Raw genomic sequence first — 20615 nt, 5'->3', positions numbered from 1 at the left:
CTTGGATTGACTTCAGTCTTTTTCTACAGTTATCAGCAATACAGTATTTTTAAGTCCTATTTTCAAAAGCATTTTTATTACTCTTCTCAGACGATTTCTATGAAAAGTTAACAATGATGGTTCTGAGAAACACTGAATCCCCCTTGGGTACAGGCTTCACATACATCAGTATCTCCTGGCATTGAATAAACAGCAATTACTGATTATATTTGTTTTAAACTAAGCTTAGTCAGGAAAGACTACAGTCTCAGTATGGCAGTTACACCTCCACCACACTCCTGCGCTTTTCAGAGGAAAACTCCACACAAGCAAAAATAAAAAAACAGAAACAAAACCAAAAAAAACCCCAAAAACAGTACAGGCACTGCATTTTTTTCCTTCATTAAGATAACCAGCAAACACATAATTCAGTTTTTCATGAGTCATTTGTAACAAACCCACATTACCTTCTCTTCACTGTCTTATTTTCCTCTGTTAAGATTTCCCTCTGGTGTCTGTGACTGTAGTATTTAAGAACATCAGTGGGTGAGAAACAACATCTACGAGATCTCCTTCTTCTGTCCAAGAACTGGGTTAATTGACTCGATGCAGTCTTTCATCTTTTGATCTCTTTCAGTACCTGAGCTAGCATGTGCAAAGCCACCTCTGTATCTCTGTACTGCATTCCAGTCCAGAACACATGCAGAAGAGCTCTTGTTATCCTTCAGTACAGATGTAGAACTCAGAATACTGCCTATTTCTTGCAATCACTGATGGATAACTAAGTATCCCATAACAGAAAGAGGAAAATAAGACATTCTCCTTTACACATTAAATATCCTGTGTAGGGGGAAAAAAAAGACCACAATGAAACACACCTCCAGCTCCTCTCTCCTCCCATTGTGGCCACCACCAAGTTAAAAGTCTCCACAAAATAAGAAACTTGTAAAGCATTTATAGTGTTTCATTCTGTATCTGTCAGCAGAGGAGTCCAGCAGAAGGCAAACTTCAGAGAGCAGCATCTTCTGAAGCACTTGTTGTCTTCATCAATTTTCATTTATTTATGGCAGAGAAGGCTAACTATGGAAACATGCTTAAGAAATGGGAACAGTTCTGCATGCCACATAAAAATGAAACATACAAGAGATGTATTATTAAACAGAGTGTAGAAAGAAGGCCACCTACAGAAGGGCTTGCGGGTGATGTAAGCCGGAAGAACAAATTTCTTACATAGACAAACGAAGAGAAGAAAGCATAACAGACTGGGTCTATAACACAAACCAGATTGTCATTAGGATCAAAGTAAAAAATCTGAATAGAGAGATGACTGAAAACTTTGACAACCCTTAACAACACAGTTGTGATGTGCAATGTGAACAAAACTATCAACTCTGGAACAAGGTGGTCACGGCTATTGTGCAAAAGACAAGATGGTAATCAAAGGCACAACAGCTGAACAGAGTCTGCACATCTAATTAGATGGGTATGCTTGGGCTTTGCCATGACAGACAACAGTTACTAAGAAGTAACACGGCCTCTCCAAGGTTTATGGTTTTGCAGACCAGACAGGCATATGCTACTAAAGATTAGGCAATATGCTAATGTGCTGCACACATCTTCAAAGAAAGCAAGCACCAAGGCCCTTGTTTTGTCCAAGACGATGTCAGACAGGCAGAACATCAGCCATTAGAGACAAGAGCCTCTGGATAAAAAACACCTCTGAAAAATTAACTCACATGTGTTTGAAAACTGGCACTGCTGGTAAATGCAGGCAGGAGTTCCTTGCAAACCTGTAAAATTCAAATAGATCTCGTAAGAACTTAACTAAGCCTGTTACATAGTGTTTATAAACACCAGTTTATAAGAGTGAGAAAGACTGAATTAATCCAGTATAATGGTCTGACAATGCCATTGAAGCACTGCATCAAGATTAAGTCTGCTAAAAATGGGGGGGGGACCAGAAATCAGTAAGGCCAAAAGGAATTCCTGGAAGTAATTAATACTCAGTTGATTAATGAAATTGTGGACTATTCAAACCACACTTCTTTAGAAATCCTCCAGAAGAAGTCTTTGAGATCAAAGAATAATTGAAACTATGCCAGAACACATAACTTCCTTAAACATGCTTTGAACAGCAGGAAGAGGGACCCTGGGGCACTACAGCTTCCATCAGTGACAGGAGAAGCCCAAACCCCACCTCCTTTCCTGTTGCCACCTCTCCACTGCCCACCATTCTTTGCCTACCATTTCCTTCATATCTTGCCCTTTGCTGTCTCCTTTTTTTAGCTATTTGCCTCAGAAAAGTCTGGTTTAGATAGTGCACAGTATCTCATTAAGCACTCATGTGATCCAGTGTCTTCAGAGTAAGCTAAAAGCAGTGTTCAGTTAACAGGCTGATGCTAATAAGTTTCCCAAGTTTTGTAGAGGGTGTAGCTTTGTTTCTGTGAGAGTCAGAAACTCTGAGTCTGCATTTGATAATTCTGCCTCTCTTTTCTGCATCTTTGGTCTGCTTATTTTGCTTTGCTTTCAGAAACAGACTCAGATTTTAATGACAGCAAGAACATCAGGTCCAGCCATAGAACCCAAGTCATGTAATCTTTTTCCCAAAAATGGAAAGGTATTAACTGTTGCATCTGAAAGACTATTGAAGATAAGCTTTCCTTGGACAAATTAAACCCTCCCCAGCTTAAGAGGAAAATTATCTCATTGAAACAAAGCTTTCTTTTACTTTCCAAATTGTCTAGCTGGCTTCTTTTTCTCTTTTATCTTTTAAAAATAAGAGGATTTTGAGAGGCTCTAAGCAAATTGAAATATCTGTACTCAAAGCCTTCAGAACACTATACAAAGTGCCAGGACAATCACTTGTGTGTCTCCTGGTCCATTGGTTCCCTCAGAATTAACACAGCACAGGACACTGTCATGACTAATTGAACAAGTTATTAACAAGTTAAGATCTTCATTTAATTTTAAGTATTTACTATAGCCTTTTACTAATGTTCTTACTCAGGCATGCATCCTCTAATAAGGGATAGATAGTATCCACAGGCCTAGGCTTAAGGAACTTCAGGCACCTCTACCCTCAACAATGAAATAGAGAACTGCTGTTGATCTAAACTGGTATGGCCTGCAGTGAAGCGCAGCACCAGTTCTGCTGTCTTCATCCAACCACCATATTGCTCCTTAGCTAACCAGCCCTGAATTTCACTAGCACCACACTGACATGCTAGAGCTGGTTCACACCAACCCAATGCTGTATCTCAGCAATTATTCTCCATCTGCCTCTGTCCCAGGGTTTCCTTTTGGGAGTCTCTGCAGTAGCTGCAGATCTCTGCAGGACAGTATAATCATGATGTGTGAAGCTCTTGCATATACCTGGTATTACCCACAGCCAGCTGAAGGCATGCTGTGGAAAAAAAGTGTTAGCCTTTGCAAATACCAAAGGAGCAGAAATTGTGGGCATTTACTGACTGGATTGTCATGACTCCTACAAATACCGCCCAGTTCTCTGATGCCTCTTCTGCAAGTAAGTTGGACTTGTAAAAAGAGACTAATTTTCAGATGCTCTTCTCATATGTTATTCTTTAGAGCTGATTCTGTATTCTTCTGTGGTGGTCTCACCCCCTGTAACAAAGGCAACTTCTCAGATAGGTAGAGTGCAGGATCATTATCTCCTTTTTACTATAAAATTGTATTTCAAAGCACTAACCAATTTCTGACTATTAAAAGTATAGAAATGTTCGTTTTTACTGTCCTCCCACCTTCTTTTGCCAGTATAATTATAAAAATCAATCAAAAGGCTTCCTTTATACATATTCCAAAAGCATCTGGAATTAGGCCTCAGAATTAGTATATCAAAACTACAGCACATTTCAAAGCTCTGGCTTTCAGTGTTCTGCAATACAAACAACTTCTTGCTGTCTTGCTGTATACTGGCTACATCTTAAAACTCTGCACTTTCTGATGACTAGGGCTGACTGTTTATGTACAAAAGCATCTCTGTAAACGAGTGTGTTGCTTTATTACATATATTTTCCATAGAATTCCAGCATAAATGTTGAAGCCAAGTTATCTCCTGAATTTCCCCCAAAAATATCTCATCTTCTGCCATGGATCAATAGTCCAGAGGTTGTTACTGTTTAATGTTTGTTTCTGAACACTGGAATGGATACAGATCCTGAGCGAAACCTCACTGAAGTTAATGAGATTCTTTTCTTTTCTGCAGTGTTTCTGAAGCAGTGTCCTTACTGAGGCTGTTATGCTAAGATTTCATCTTTATACAAAAAGCCAACAGAATCTGCTGCAAATGAGTACAAGTCTCATGATTTTATGTTGACAACAAAGATTTAAGGCATTCCTTAACATCACGGTAACCAGTGATGTGATGGTAAGATCCACATTTTCCAAACCTATAAATCCTGCATCTTTTCAAAAATAATAATAATTAAAAAAACCAATGGAAATGACAGTTCAAGAAAACACAAAATAGTTTATGAAATAGTTCCTGTGATGCACTTCAACCTACAGAAGCAACATTTAGATAGCTATCACTGTGCAACTTTAGGAAATAAATCTAAATGGCAACTCAATAAATATCATTGTGTTAGGAGTAGTACCATAAGCTCTAAACTAACAAGAAGTTTTGGTTTTGAATGGAAAGCATTCCACTGATGCTTTACACATGAATAAGTAAGAGCATCTCTAAATAAACAATACTCCAGATGTTAGACAAAGAGTAACTGGTCTAACATGAGAGATGGATGAGTGAGTGAACATTTCAGATACTGCATGGAACACAACAGAGACAAGTACCTACAGCGTGCAACCTAAAAAAAATAGTTACCTGATTAGTGATGCACTCTAAATAAAAAAATTAGTAGAAGTCACAGAAATTTCTGTAACATTCTTCAAAACTGTGGAAAAACAATATCACCCTTCTCTATCATCTGTGTTACAACTGTTAGACTCACTGTTGTAGCAGAGACAGAAAGACCAATAGGAAAGATATATATACTCACTTTGGAAAAAAGCAGAACCATTTTAAGTTTTAGTCATGAGTCCTTACTTTGTTGGCATACTGACAGTGAGGAGAGCAGAAAGAAGACATCACTTCTTGATCATCTTTGTTTTATGCTGTGTATTTATGCAATGGAATTCCTTTGGGACTTCTGATGTCTGCCTGAACTGGTCCAGAAATAACTATTTTCTTCTTTATTATAACATTTTATAGGTATATTCTTTTCCCTTCATTCTTACGAATATTTGGATTAGTCACATAAAAAATTAATACAGATTAATACATTTGAATGTGCTACTGTATCTAAATTTGGTACAGGGTGTGTGCTTTGTGGTCTCTGATAGATTGAGGCACATGGAGTAAAAAACACATGGTACTGGACTACCCACCTCAGATGTGGTTACCCAGACCTGCTGAAGACAGGATTCTGTGATGCAACCAGCCTCTTTCATCCACCCTGCATTCAGCACCATCACAGATAGGCCCAGCCTCTGGGGAGAGCAGCTTAGATGCAACCAGAGTAACCCAGCACTAAATCAAGACAACAAACTTCTGTTCAAGGTGCAGCAGCTCCTCCCAGGCTTTTTCCTAACACCTTTTTACAGTTTGGTAAATGACTAAGGAAAACAGTCAGTCCCCGACTTGTTTATCAGCCTGAAGTTTGCTACAGCACAGCAGAGAGAGAAGGAAGGGGAAGTTGCCAGAGGAGAGCAAAACCAAGGAAAAAAACTACTACTTTCTTCTGTATTTTTTTCTTATAAGTCTTTGTTTGGAAAAGTAAAGAGACATAAGATATAAAGCAATGAAAAAAACCCCACAATCTCCACCCTATTTCCTACTTCGTAATAGTTAAGTACTCACTGGATGGAAAGGAATCCCTAATTTGTATTTTAAAATGGTTTCAAGCCAGAATTCAAGGAGTGACACACAAGGGAATTAACAGTGGATACCCAATGAATGTTAAGATTAGCATAGGCATAAATGAGTGCACAGTTTATTCTGAAAACATGCTTAGAGGTCCTAACAGTGCAAGGCACAAAGAAAAGCAATAGCAATGTGGTAAAACTGGAATGTGAAACAAGCTTCTTCTGGCCCACCAAGCTTGAGAAAGACTAGTAAGGTTTAGACAGAAGCTGCCAACCAAGGAAAAGAGTGCTAGATAAAAAACAATGGTGGCAAAAGCAATATAATGGAACACGGGGGAAGGAGTTAAATTCAGTGAAAACAGTATAAAAAAAAACCCCTAGTGGCTATGCTGCAATGCAATGCACCCTGATGGTGCAAAAGTGGAGTTTATTAGACTTATAAAATGCAGTGTAGGTGCAGCTATACAGCATCTCAGAAAACACAGTAGTCTGAGCACCTCTGGATTCACATTGTCCAGTGCAACTATAATCACAAAATCATTGTGCTGAGGCTCACAAATAACATCCAAACAATGGAAGAAAATATTAAGAGGCATAAAGAGGGATGGAAAATAATACCAAGCACGTTATATTTTGATATGGCACAGGCCCACCTGGAGTACTGTCTCACAGGCAACCTCTTTGGCTCAAAAAGACACCCAAGCCTTTTATAGCCCTGGACCACAGCTAATGAAACCCAGGTGACCTGGCTAGCAAAACAAGTCAGACAGTTCATTGCCCTCAAGTTTGATGTATCCTCACATACTCCTTCCCTGTTTGGGGTTGGAAGGTGTCAGACTGAAATTCCTGTGCTGTCCATTATATCACCTCTACAAGCCTTAAAATTGTTTCTAGAAAACATTACTCTCCGTACTGTTTCAAAACATTTAACTTAAAGTACTGCTTTACATGAAAAGATTTACTCCCTTTAGTCCTTTTTAAGATCTTACCCTGAAAAAGACACACTGCAAACTGACAGCATTTCTCAGCTTGGAAGTAAAGATGACAAAGGCAGCATTTACATTTGACAAGTCAGATCTCTCTGTGTTCTCTGTTGGAAGAGCAGTAAAGATCCTGTCTACCAAGTGCTCCCAGGAATTAAAGTTCCCTCTTTCATCTGTGGATCCCCAAAAACCTAGGAAAGAAGCACTCCTAGCCCAAGAGCACCAACTGAACTGTCGGATGCAGCCTGGGCAGCAGACGTTGCTTCGAGTGGGATGTGCTTAAGCAAGACATACTCTTATCAGCACCACGAGTAGGGCACTAACGTGCAAGACAGAAAGTGGCCTGCGAGCGTCCCAAGATGTTCATTCCTAGGACTTGCCTGCTCCTGGTGTGCAGATTACCCCACGCCCGAGCTAGCTGCCCCTCGCACAGGGCGCGGAACGTGGCTGCGCACCAGCCCCACCTCAGAGCGGAGCGAGGGGGCGGCACCAGCGGGGTGGTTCGCCTAGCTGAGAGCCGTGAGGATAAGGGCAGGGTCTCCACAGCACTGCCCACCCTCAGCGCGCACCTCCCTGGCACCGCGGGGCAGGCGGGCAGGCCGGCAGCCGCCATTTCGGCCGTTACCAGGCAACAGCAGAGTCCCGCGCCCAACATGGCGCTGGCTGCCCAGCTCCACCGTGATTGGCCGCCGCCGCTGGGTGGGCGGGCAGGTGGTCGCTAAGCGACCTGGGGTCTCCTAGCAACGCCGGCCCCGGCCGAGCCTGGGGCGGGCAGGCCGTGGGGCCCGGAGGGTCGCCCCGGGAGGGGGTTGGGGCGGCGTCCCCGCGCCTCGTGTCCGCCCCGGTGAGGGGCCGGGGCCGGCAGGACGGTGTTCTAACACGTGTGTTCATAAGCCACCACACCGGCTGCTGCTCGCCTTCCCGACAGGAAGGGGACCTTGTCACACCCCCTCGGGATGGGCCGTACAGAAAGCCCAGCGTTACAAGCCCGGAGGGAAGGCAGAAAGCAGCGCTGTGTCGGGTGCAGAAGTTGGGAGCAATTTGACTTGACTCTCGTTTCTACAGTCGTCTCCACGTGTAGGTGGATGAGCAGAAAGCCACACGCTGATGTGCAGGCTTTGCTGTTCTTCCCTCGCTGTTAAAGTCACGTTCTGTCAGCCCAATCCCTCAGCTCTCAGGAGAAAGCCTCATTAATTTCAGAATATAAAGGCATAGATAATAACAATGTGCAACTCATTAGCGAAGTGTAGAAAAAAAAAAAAAAAAAAAAAAAGGAACTAATTTAAGCAACATTTACTTCTCTGCTCTGCAACAAAGTTCTTCGTTGATTTGAAACTAGGGGCAAACGAAGAAAACATCTCCAGCGGAGAAGAGAAGGCTGCAGCATGCCATTAAATTTGCCTGCGGCATTCCAAAGCAGAACCTCTCGCTTGATGCATATAGCTTGCTGGGGGCTTATCGCTGGAATCCCCACACATGCCAGCAGAAAGAATTGCCACGGACCTATACATGTAACTATTTTAAAATGCATGCCAGGGGGAGGGGTGTCCATTTCCTACAATGTCTAATTGGATCTGTGATCCTCGAGGTCAAATTCTTACAGGTAGATCCAATAAGAGAGTTAACCCCTGCAGATTAGGCACTGAATACCTGGCCTCTAAGCATCTGGCTGCTTCTGTGAAATTCAAAACCCAGAGCTGGGTGCTAAGCCTCTCCCCATTGAGCACATGCAAAGTTAGACCTCTCAGAAGGGCCATCCAAGAAAGCACACATAGAGCGGGAGCCACTTGGAGCTGGAAATGCTAATTGCAGGAGCGTGGCCGAATTCTTGTCCCCTCTCCAGAGCTGCGGCATCCGCCCGAGTCAGAGCTCCAAATAGAGCCTGACCCCACTCCCGCCAGCAGGCAGCCCTCGTCAGGCTTCTGTTTTCTTTCTAAAACCCGGCCAGGATGCTCCAGCGGTGTCGGCATTTGTGCATACATCAAGCCCTGATGCCGGCAGCACTCGCCTGGGGAGAGGCACATGGGATTCTCCACCAGCTGGTGGACTTTGTCCTCTCAGCAGAGCTCGCTTGCTGCAGAGGTCTTGCACGACGTGAATTGAGTAGCTTCCCCTGAAAATCCTAACCTTAACCGTGACTCTAGCAGCACATCTCAGTACTTCGAGCATGTACAACGAACATGGATGTTCTAGCACTTCATGGGGCCTGACTTCCGAAAGGCCACCCGTCTCCCGCTGTCATCCTAGATCCCTATGAGCTTTCGACTGCCTCTTTTGAGCATCAGATATACCACCCTTGTAAAGATCTTTCTACTGCAACTCAGATTTAATTCGCTAGCAACCAAATGCACTCTCTCTGGATTTTGTCCTGTTATATAAAAGGATAATATTTATTGATGACTTGGGACAATCCATTCAAACACACCATGTCCTTTTTCAGTTGTCTCTTGCTAGTTTTACAGTTTTCTGTTTTGGCCACATCACACACACCTGTACAGTAACTGCCATTGCTTTTACACAGGAAACAGGGTTTATGACAGAAAACAGGGTTTATGACTCAAAACAGGGTTAAGTTAAAGCTAACCTGTCATAAGCTCCGAGTTAAAAAGAAACACACATTTAGCAGTGATGTTTGACACTAAACACATGTCCTTAAAACATATCACGTCTTCTGCAAAATATTTCTTTTAGCAATGAAATTAATTTTGGTCAATATTTTTCCTGAACCTGGAAAAAAATAATAAAAGGACATAGTGATCTTTTTGAAAAATGTGAATTTCACGTCTATCAGAATTTATGTCCATAGATATTAGTGGTAAAATACTGCTCTGACATATAACTCTTAAGATCTGTCTATCGTTACATCATATTTCTGGTTTTTCCCTTTGCTTTGAGCACCTGCACCCAAATTCCCTATTGTAAAATCAGTTAAAGTTGGTATAATATAACAGATAATTATATTCTGTCTCAGCAGGAAAATGCCAAGATTCAGATTACACAGCAGAAAATAAGAACTCCCATTAGACCTGAATCATTCAAAATAAAAGTTATCTTTTAAAGTCTTAAGGCACGGAACTGGATTACTGAGAGACCTTTTTTGCATCTGAAAAATAGTACTTTAAATTTATAAGTGTTGCCTCACTGGAAAAAAAATCTGGAAAATGAATTATGATTTACACCATGCAGCTTTGCTATAAATTAGTAATTTAAGAAGATCCACAGAAACCTCAAACACACAATTCCAAAATAAGTTGCGTTGAAGTGGAATTTAGCAAAATACGTTCCCTGACATGTAGGAGAAGAGTGCAGGGCACACATCTCGCAACTCCACAGCAGTCACAAGTCAGGACTCCTGCTTTGCAGAAAGGTGGACTGCAACCTCTGGCTATTAAAAACAAAAAAAACCAAAAAAAACACCCCACAACAAACAACAACAACAACAAAACAAACAGCAACAACAACAAACGACAAGAAGCTTGTAGGCAGACCTGCCATCTAGAGAGTGCTCCCCGCCACTGACATGTGGCACTGTGGTTGGGGAAAGAGATGAGCTTTCCAGGACACAAAGGTTTTGTATTTTTCCATAAAATGGCATAAATGTGAAAGTATGTCTTTCCAAAAGAAGCTTACAATAGTTGGACAAAGGAAATGGTTACAAATTAAGACCTCAGCATCTATTCTATGTTAGAAGAGCCTCTTTTGTCGTTCAATCCTTCTGCCATTACAAAAAAAAAAATAATTCCAAGCCCTCTTTTTAAAAGCAGTTTCCTGCTAAAGTCATAACAGTTTCATGGTTTCTACTATTCATATCTGCTAGGCTTTCCTTATCTGTAGTCCCCCTCTGTCTTAAATGGAATGAAAGAAGAAAGCCAAGATATGCACAGGATGTCTCTATCTGAAAAAACAGGAGCAGGTAGGTAACTTTTATCACATATCCAGGCACTGAGCCAAATTTTCAGTGCATGTAAACAAGCATAACTTCACTGAAGCTGGTGGAGGCTTGCCAGTAGAAAACTCACTAAGACTCTGTCATTCTCTTTACTGCAGTACCAAGCTGATATCCTAGGATAAACCCAGAATTCTTCAAGACAAAAAAAAAAACAACAACCAACAGATTAATAAATCAAAAGTGTTGGATGAATAAGTGTCTGAAAGAAAATCAGAACCCTGAAACTGTAAGCTCATGCTGTTGCCTTCATATAATGTATCTTATTAATTTTGCCTTTACCCCTAGAAGTTTTAGAAAGGTAAAATGTAATATTCTCTGTGCACATGACTCTTATCAAAGCTGCAACACTTCTCTGACCCTGGATGAAAGTAAACAGTTGGCTCTTCAAAAATAGGTATGTTTTTTTCAGGCTGGCATGGATAGTTTATCTCTAGTAAACTAAAATCACTGTTGCACAGTTGTGCCTCACATCAGATAAGTGAGGACTGATACTGTGTCGAAGTACTTTCATACTGCATCTTATTTCCAGAAAATATAGGGACTGTGTGACTCAGATATCGTATGTCAAAAATTCATATATGTTGGCAAGATTATTGACAACTGAATAGCTAAATATAAATACACCCATACTATAAAGGAAAAACCTGTTGCATGACCGTGAGCATCCAAAGCTTAGAAACAAAGGGAAGAATCCATGCCAAAGTTTTGTGTATAAAACATATTAATACCATCATTTCAAATATTTGGGAGCTAAGTCCAGCAGGTCTTAAAACTCATTAAGAAATTTCTATTTGAGAATTAATGGTATACATTATTTAATAATTCACTAGGACTCAAGGTGGGAAAATTACATTTCTGATCATATTACTACTGAATTATTTCAGAAATCACAAGAGCTTCCATTAGATGGAAAGCTGTTTTGACAGAACATTGAAAACAGCACAAGAAATCAAATGGGCAGCATCTCAGTCTGAAGGGACTTGTAAGAACTGCAGCGGCTAAACTGAAATACATTTTATATTACTGTAAGGGTTTGGCTTGCCCAGGGCTGAGCATGCTAAAGATGCCTCATCACCTAAAGTAAGACCTGGTATGAATTGTTGCCAATATTGCAATTGTAATATCTTTACTTAGAGGAAAACTGTGTGGTAAAAAACAAATCCATTGGTAGCATGCCACTACTGTTTTTTTCATCTATCTATCTATCTATCTATCTATCTATCTATCTATCTATCTATCTATCTATCTATCTATCTATCTATCTATCTATCTGTCTATCTATCTATCTATCTATCATATCTAAGCAACATTCATTAGCATCCCTTTCATCTATCTAGTATCTGCCTGTTGAAGATGCAGAAATACATGTCTGATGGTCCAGCTCACTAAGTCTCCCAATAACCTCCATCTGGCACAGGGAAGTGTATATGTGCAATGACCTCATGTACCTTTAGGTTTTGAATGCTTCCCCCCATACACAAGGTTGGCTGAGTCAGTCTTCCGATGCACAGAAAAGCTGGAGTGTACAAGTTTAAGAAATTTGTCCTGTTTTTTAGTCCTCTTTCAGTAATTGTTGTTATTATTTTCTGATTTTGCATGTAAGGTTAAAACTCTGTGATAATTTCTAGAAACATTGTCATTAAAATTTACATTTCCCCAGTCTCTCCCATGCAAATAACGATCAGGTTCAGGAATAAAGCACTGGAACTTTCTCACTCTCCCTCCAATGCAGTTTATACAAAATTTTTTTCTATTAACATTTTTCCCAGGACACATACTTCTGTGCAGAATAAAGATTTATATTGCGGTTTCCTAGAATAATCTTCAAGAAGGAAAAGGTATTTCCTCCCTCACAAATCCCCTCACTCCATACACACACAACAGCATGCTCTGAATAGGAAGAAGAAAAATTAGTGAGGATACGATTACTTTACTAGAGAAAGCCTGCTCTCCTCCCGCACCAACAAGATATTATAGGTCAAGTCAAGTAAGGTCAAGTGAGTTCTTGTCATGTCCAGGATCCCTGATTTATTCTCTCAGCTGTTCACTGTCATGCAACACGATGGATGAGTGTCAATACTGAGACAGTGCAAAGTGACTGGACACGTTGATTTAAACTAGGCTCATGTTCACTTGAAACACACTGAGTCCTGCTGGGTGATTATGGATGTCATGGGGAGCGTGGGATGAACAGTACATTAGCACACGTAATTTATGTATGGGGCTTTCTTTGCCTTTAAGAATGTAGCCTCTGTCGTGGGGAGGTGCCCATGGGTTCCCTGGAGCTCTGTTATCCCCTAACAGACAAGGAGATACAAAGGAAGCAAAGGCAGAAGAGCTGGTGTAGTAAAATCCACTGCCTCTCCTCTTAACAAATACACCCTAGGTCAGACAGCAGAACAAAAATACAGCCAGGACCCAAAGCCAGGAGTTCCTGGTTGGCAGCTACCTGCCAGCTGTGTGAGGTTATATTACTACCTAGTTTATGTGAAACTTCTTTTCCAAGGGCTGCAGTTCAGCATTTCCATTGAAAAGGCAAAGTATACATGCAGATTTGTAGCAGTGTTGCAAGAAAATGATGGCATCAATCCTTTTTTCTTTTACTTTTATTGGTAGATTTTTATTTTTGGTAGTTCTTTTATTAGGGATTAGGCGTATTTATTTCTGCTGATCTTTTAAACTCCTTTTTTATAAATACACATTCTCTGTGGGCAGAATGCAAAGCAGAACAGTTGCTGAAAGGGATCTGATGACTATCAGAACACCCTGCACTTTCTTTAAAGGACTACATTTTGGTAACCTCAGATTTTACATGCATGGTTTTCAACAGCTCAGGTGTCAAGGGCCTCAGTTCAAGTGGTAGCAGCAGTCCTTCATCAGATGAGGAGTAGGAGGTACTACAGATATAGGAAGTAACTGTATCACTATCCTCAATTTCAATTTGTTACAGTGAGTATATATGGGAACCAGATAGTTTTGTTTGCGTGCATTTTTGTGCATTACCTTATGCAAAATTAGAATTTAAAACAGGGTTCTTTAATAAGTCCAGTAACACCAGAGTGTTAAATATCTGGAAACTAGGTTACCTAGAGGTCAGGTTACCAAGAAAACATACATACTGTGGGCAAATTCATGGCTCAGATTAATTCAGTGGCAAAACTTCCACTGACACCAGCACAGACAACATTGCTCACCCTGAATATGTGATGAAGCCAGGTTTATACAAGACTGGAATGAAACAATCAACTTCTAGGTGTGATATAAGCATACAGAGGGGTGATATAAGCATACAGAGGGTGGAGGCTAGGGCAGCTATCCTGGGAGGGTTACAGAGAGGTTGTCTGAGCAGCTAGGGATCAGGTGAGGAAAGCCAAATTCCAGATGGAATTACATCTCGCCAGGGATGTAAAGAGCAATAAGAAAAGCTTCTATGGGAATGCTGGGGAGAAAAGGACATCCAAGGAGAATGTAGGCCCTCTCCTGAAGGAAATGGGAGACCTAGCTACGCAGGATATTGAGAAGGCTGAGGTCCTCAATGACTTCTTTGCGTCAGTCCTCTCTAGCAAGAGCTCCAGCCTCAATGCAAAGGCCACAGCAGGTGAAGTTAGGGACTGGGAGAAGGAAGCACAGCCTGTAGTACGAGAAGTACAGGTTTGTGACCATCTAAAGAACCTGAAGGTGCACAAGTCTATGGGACCTGATGGGGTCCATCCACGGGTCCTGACGGAGCTGGCAGATGCAGTTGCTAACCCTCTGTCCATCATTTTTGAGAGGTCATGGCAGTCTGATGAGGTTCTTGCTGACTAGAAAAAAGGTACCATAGCCCCTATTTTTAAGAAGGGGAAAGACCTGGGGAACTACAGGCTGGTCAGTCTCACCTCTGTCAGTCTCTCCACTCAAGATCATGGAACAGATCCTTCTGGAAAATCTCATAAAGCACATGGAAAATAAGGAAGTGATTGGTGACAGCCAGCATGGCTTCACTAAGGGAAAATCATGCCTGACCAATCTGGTGGCCTTCTATAACAAGGCTACAGAGATGCTGGATAATGGCAGAGCAACTGATGTAATCTACCTGGATTTGTACAAGGTGTTTGACACTGTCCCACATGACATCCTGGTCTCCAAACTGACAAGGCATGTATTGGACAGATGGACCACTCAGTGGATAAGAGATTGGCTGGATGGCCACACCCAGAGAGTTGTGGTCAATAGCTGAATGTCCAAATGGAGGCAAGTGATGAGTGGTGTCTCTCAAGGGTCAGTACTGGGACCAGGGCTGTTCAATGTCTTTGTTGGAGCCATGGACAGTGGGATTAAGTGTGTCCTCAACAAGTTTGCTGACAATATCAACCTGCGTGGATGCCATCCAGAGGAATCTTGACAGGCTGGAGAGGTGGTCCAGTGCCAGCCTCATGAAGTTCAACAAGGCCAAGTGCAAGGTCCCACACCTGGGTCAGTGCAACCCCAGGCACAAATACAGGCTGGGGGGAGAATGGCTGGAGAGCAGTCCTGAGGAGAAGGACTTGGGGGTGGTAGTAGATGAGAAGCTCAACATGAGCCACCAGTGTGTGCTGGAGCCCAAAGAGCAAAACACATCCTGGGCTGCATCAAAAGAAGTGTGGCCAGCAGGGTGATTCTGCCCCTCTACTCTGCTCTGGTCAGACCCCACCTGGAGTACTGTGTACAGCTCTGGTGCCCTCAGCACAGGAAAGACATGGAGCTGTTGGAAAGGATCCAGAGAAGAGCCACAAAGATGATCAAAGAGCTGGAGCAGCTCTGCTATGAAGACAGGTCAATGGAGTTGGGGCTTTTCAGCCTAGAGAAGACACGGCTCCAGGGAGACCTTAGAGCACCTTCCAGTACCTGAAGGGGCTACAGGAAAGGTGGAGAGGGGCTTTTCACCAGAGAGGGTGGTGATAAGACAAGGGGTAATGGTTTTAAACTGAAAGAGGAGAGGTTTAGTTTGGACATCAGGAAGAAATTCTTCACCATGAAGGTAGGAAGGCACTGGAATAGGTTGCCCAGGGAGGTTGTAGAAGCCCCTTCCCCGGAGGTGTTAAAGGCCAGGTTGGATGAGGCTTTGTGCAGCCTGGTCTAGTGTGAGGTGTCTCTACTCATAGCAGGGGGGTTGGAAGCTGACTATCTTTCAGGTCCCTTCCAACTTCAACCATTCTATGATTCTATGATTCTAGATACTACGCTTTTGCCTAAATGTTACTGATATGGGCCTGTCCAAAGCTCAGTATGTTTGCACTTCCCACAGAGCATACTGGCTTTTGCACCATTCAGTGTCTAAGTCTACATGCCCCTCCATGCGAACTGCCACCAAGCACAAGGCTGGGCTGACAATCTAATAACCACACCAAAAATGTATCTGCTCTGTGGAGTAAAGCAAAAGGAGAAGATGTCAACAGGCATCAGTGCTAAAAAGTACATTTCTTTACATACTTAGATACCATTGGAGCCAAAAGAGCTGAATACTGTGAGGTAAAGCAGATGGGACTCCATGGCTGTGTCTCTGGAGTCCTGCAAGTATTGTGTCTCTTCACAGAACTCAACTTAATTTTGAATTTCATGTTTGGGAAAGAATTTTCAGTTTCCGTTTCTATTCAATTTCTGAAATGTCCCACAATTAATTTACTTCTCATATCAAAGACATTAGATAACACCATTGTAACTTGGAACTTTTCCCAAGACAGATGAAAAAGGCTGAGTCTTCATGCCAAGTATCAATGCTGTTGGGGCATAAAAGGTTATTGCTTTTGTAATTTTTCACTTCAACTGAGAAAATATTTGATGATCAATATTTAGTGGCCTTCTCCACGGAAGTGCCTGTTTCCAGACCTTCTTTTAATGGTTAGGGCTCCACACAAAATACTTGGGCACAGGCATAACTTGAAGCAACTGAGTAATCCCAGTGCTTTGAGCTGCACTGCTGAAGTGAGTGGGAGTCTTGCCATTGAATTTTATAGGAGCATTATCGGACCGTAAGTGCTTTGCTGGTTCAAGGCCAATATTTTCTCAGACTTTAGAGGAAGCCAGATTGGGCCCGATCTCTACACAGCCTCTCCTAGAAAGACCAAAATAAAAACAAATGATACTAAGCAACAGGAATGCACAGAGCACAGAGGAAAGGATCATTGAACACAGGACAAGCTGAGGAAGCATTATCAGTCATTAAAATACTGATATAGGAGAGAATAGCGACAGGTTGTTTTCTTCACAGTATCTTTCATGCTGAATTTTGGAGACACAGAGTTTGTCCATCTAGCAAAACAATCATCTGTCTGACTGAGATGCAGATAGAGAAATAAGCCTGCTGCAGAGTCAGAGCTGCAGCCTTCTCCAGCAGAAGAGGTTTATGGTGCATTGGTTAGAGACAGGCTGTGTGAAATCCTGGGTGCACTAATTATCAGTTTCACACACCTGTAGCAGCTGTGAGGAGCATCAGCCCCAGCTACATGAAGAAAAGACAATTAATTGTGGCAACCTCCAGCACCAGCAGAACGAGCATGGCCCTTTTGCTTCTTTGGCCTGCACCTGAAGCTGGGCAGGCTGAAGGAAGAGGTGAGAGCAGGAGGGGCAGCCACTGCTGAGTGCTGGGCCTCTCCCCTCACATCACACACCCACATTACTCCCTCAGCCACCCACGCTGCAGTCCAGAAACATCCACATCTTGTCCGGGCAGGAACAATCTGGAGCAGCAACAGCCAAGTCCTGAGCCAGAAGTGCCCTAACATCTCCACAAGAGTATTTCAGAGAAGTGACTGGGTCCGCATTACAGCACTATCTGGCTTAATATAGCTCTGTTCAAACTCTGTTTGGCACTATGGTACCCCCCACATATTAAGAAATTCTTCCAGTGTTAGCAATTATGTAAGACACCCATTCTGATCCAATCTGTGTATCATTTGCATGTACTCAGAGCTTGATAATTCTGTGTATGACCGACTGTTAATTTTAATGTTGCATCTACCAGATATATACATAACCATGGGCAGTGGTCAACATAGCCCCTCTAAACCAGCTGAGTCCTGCAAGATCACAATCTATCAGATCCAAGATGCTAACTTAGGTATTTTAAATTAGGAATAAATCAACCTCTCTTCATTATTATTTTTTCTAAGTGGGAATTCTTTTCCCCTTGCTGTGGCTGCTTTAGACAATGGCTCTTTGGGTAAAAACTAGCAGGTGTATATTTTGGGTCTTATTCCATTACTCCTTTAAGAGAACTCCAGTCAGATGTGTTGCTGTTCCCATTAAAGTCAGCATGATTATTTTTCTGGGTAAGATTTATTGTTCTAAAGCCACAAAACCCAGACCCTTGGTTTTCTGCTGTATTTCCTTGAGTTGGAAAGGCCATTTATTTACTCCTTTCATTCCATTCAACCACACAAATTAGCCAGCTCTTTCATGCATGTGTATCTTTTTCTGAAATACAAACCAACTATCAAATGCTCTGTTGTTTCAAGTCAATTAAAATCAATGCTCTACAGAGCATATTAACAACTCATCTCCATGAAAGGCACATACTTTAAATTGTTAACCAGCTCTGGATAGACTAGAGAATGCATTTTAAATTACAATGTCACATGCAGCTTGTGAGTGAGTAAGAAGGTATGCCACTATGATGTTTCTGGAAATAAGCACTACTGTTTTCCCTAGGCACTTTATGACCTTGCGTGTTGATCTCAGTCCATTTTCCAGGACTGTAAATAAGAGCACTTGGAAAAGCTTTTCTGTTCACACATTTGTAGTTACGAGGGAGAAGTCCTGAATGGAAGCATGGCATCCATCAGGCAAGTGCAGCAGGTGGCACAGGACAGACTGCATTAAGCAGATCCTAGAACTCAGACTTCTACAGCATTTTATTATAGCAACAACTGCACATATATTTATCAAACAACATTAAATAGAAAAAAGTTGTTCCCATGCACAGTAGTAAGCTGGCAAGTTTCCAGTCAGCAGTTTTATTGTTGGCAACACAGAGAAATCACTTGCTGGGGTCACCAAACTGCTGAGATTCTGCAGTTCCATTTATTATATTATCTAGACATACTTAACTACTCGGTAACGAACTTTTCTTGGGAACCTGTATGCTCCCAGAATAACTCAGATTTGGTCAAAAGAAACTTAGACTAGTTAACCTGAGCTGCTTCATTGATAGTGTTCTCAACATACTATAAGAGCTACATTTATGCCCTTTCTCAGTTTCACAAGTGGTGGCATTTTCTGCTGTCTCTGTTGGATTCTATTTGTATTTGTCTGTTCAGGGCTATCCATGCTGAATGACTAAGAGGCAAGTAAGATTAAAAAATTACTTTTATCAATTACAGGTATTTTTTTCATATTGTCCCTTGTAGAGTGATAGGAAAAAGGGCTGCCAGCATAGCATCTGGATGCTGATTTGAACTAGTTCTAATCCTAAAGGTAGAAAAGATGCCTCAGGAAGCCACAGCCACTCTATCACTTTCACATAAGGAAAAGAAAACCCTGACATGGAAAATGACATCTACAGGATAACATATGTGTTAAACATGCTGCCAAAACAAGGAAGCACTAAGTCCTCAACACCTGTACCTATCAAAAACACTAATGCAATTATATTGAGTGCATCACTGTTTCTAAAGAAAAATGTCCATCATCCCCACTACTTCCTGGAATCACAAGTAGTAGTTTCAAACGCATAGAAAAGAAGAAAAAATATAAAAAGAAATAAGTAACTGGGAGACAGCTGGGATTGTTGGCAAAGTTTCTGCTGCTTCCTTCCTGTATTCTTCATAGATTGTATCACTTGAACCTTGTTCTCTATATGATCAGCTATAACTCTGTATCTGCACTTGCAAAGCCAGACACTGCCTACCCCAGCTTGCCTCACAGCTCCCATCCAGTTTTGAGAGGCCAAATGAAACACAGGAGATGGGCTCTTTCTAATGGTCCCGTTTCAGGCTGGGATAATCTGGGATAATCTACTTCCAAGCAAGCACAAAGATGCCTCACTGTCCTTCTCCTTGAAATTCACTTTTGTGGTGTTGTCCACCAAAACCTGACAACAGCAGTGCACTGAGACTGTGGCTCAGCTCCCTCTTCCCTGTCCAGCTGCAACCTGATTTTCTCTGCTGTACTTATACACCAGGTCCCTTGAGACATGAGGGTTTACTCCAATGGTCAGCAGAACTGAGAAATGAGAATGGCTCTTCCTTTCACAATATCCATTCCATTTCACACAATATTGAAGCATTTAAATAAAACAGATTATAGCCTGACAATGGCTTCTATGATCTTAGAAATTTCACTGAGTACAAGAGCCCTTCCAAATTCCATGTTAGGGAGGACACTTCTCATATGGAAACAAAGGGAATACTACCAAAAGCCCACAGATTTCAGATATGCCACACAGGGTAACAAAAAGTGGACATACTAAATCCTCAGATCTTCTTATAACAAAAAATTTATTTGATTTAATAGTAGACTACTATTCCTTCTTATTCAAAACTAAATTAAAAAAAATATATCAGTGGTTTCAGCAGGAATTTCTTGCCCCTTGAAATTGAAGAAGAGAGCCTTTGCCAGGAAGGGATAAGAAATTACAAAGAAAAGCTTGAGAAAATTCTAAAAATAATGCAAGGAGAGTCGTAAAGAGAGAGTGTTCAAAAAGATCCTTACACACTGCAGAACTAAGCATTTTTTCCCTGTAAACATCTTCCTCTTTATTAAAGTCCTTACTGGCTAGAAACAGATTCCAGCCCTGCAGTACAGCATGGAAAGATGATGGATAATTATAAGACAGAAAAATTGCACTGAAGAAAATGCAGAATTTT

The sequence above is a fragment of the Apus apus genome, chromosome Z, assembly GCF_020740795.1.
Source record: "Apus apus isolate bApuApu2 chromosome Z, bApuApu2.pri.cur, whole genome shotgun sequence".
Lineage (NCBI taxonomy): Eukaryota > Metazoa > Chordata > Aves > Apodiformes > Apodidae > Apus > Apus apus.
Note: the sequence above shows the minus strand (reverse complement) of the source record.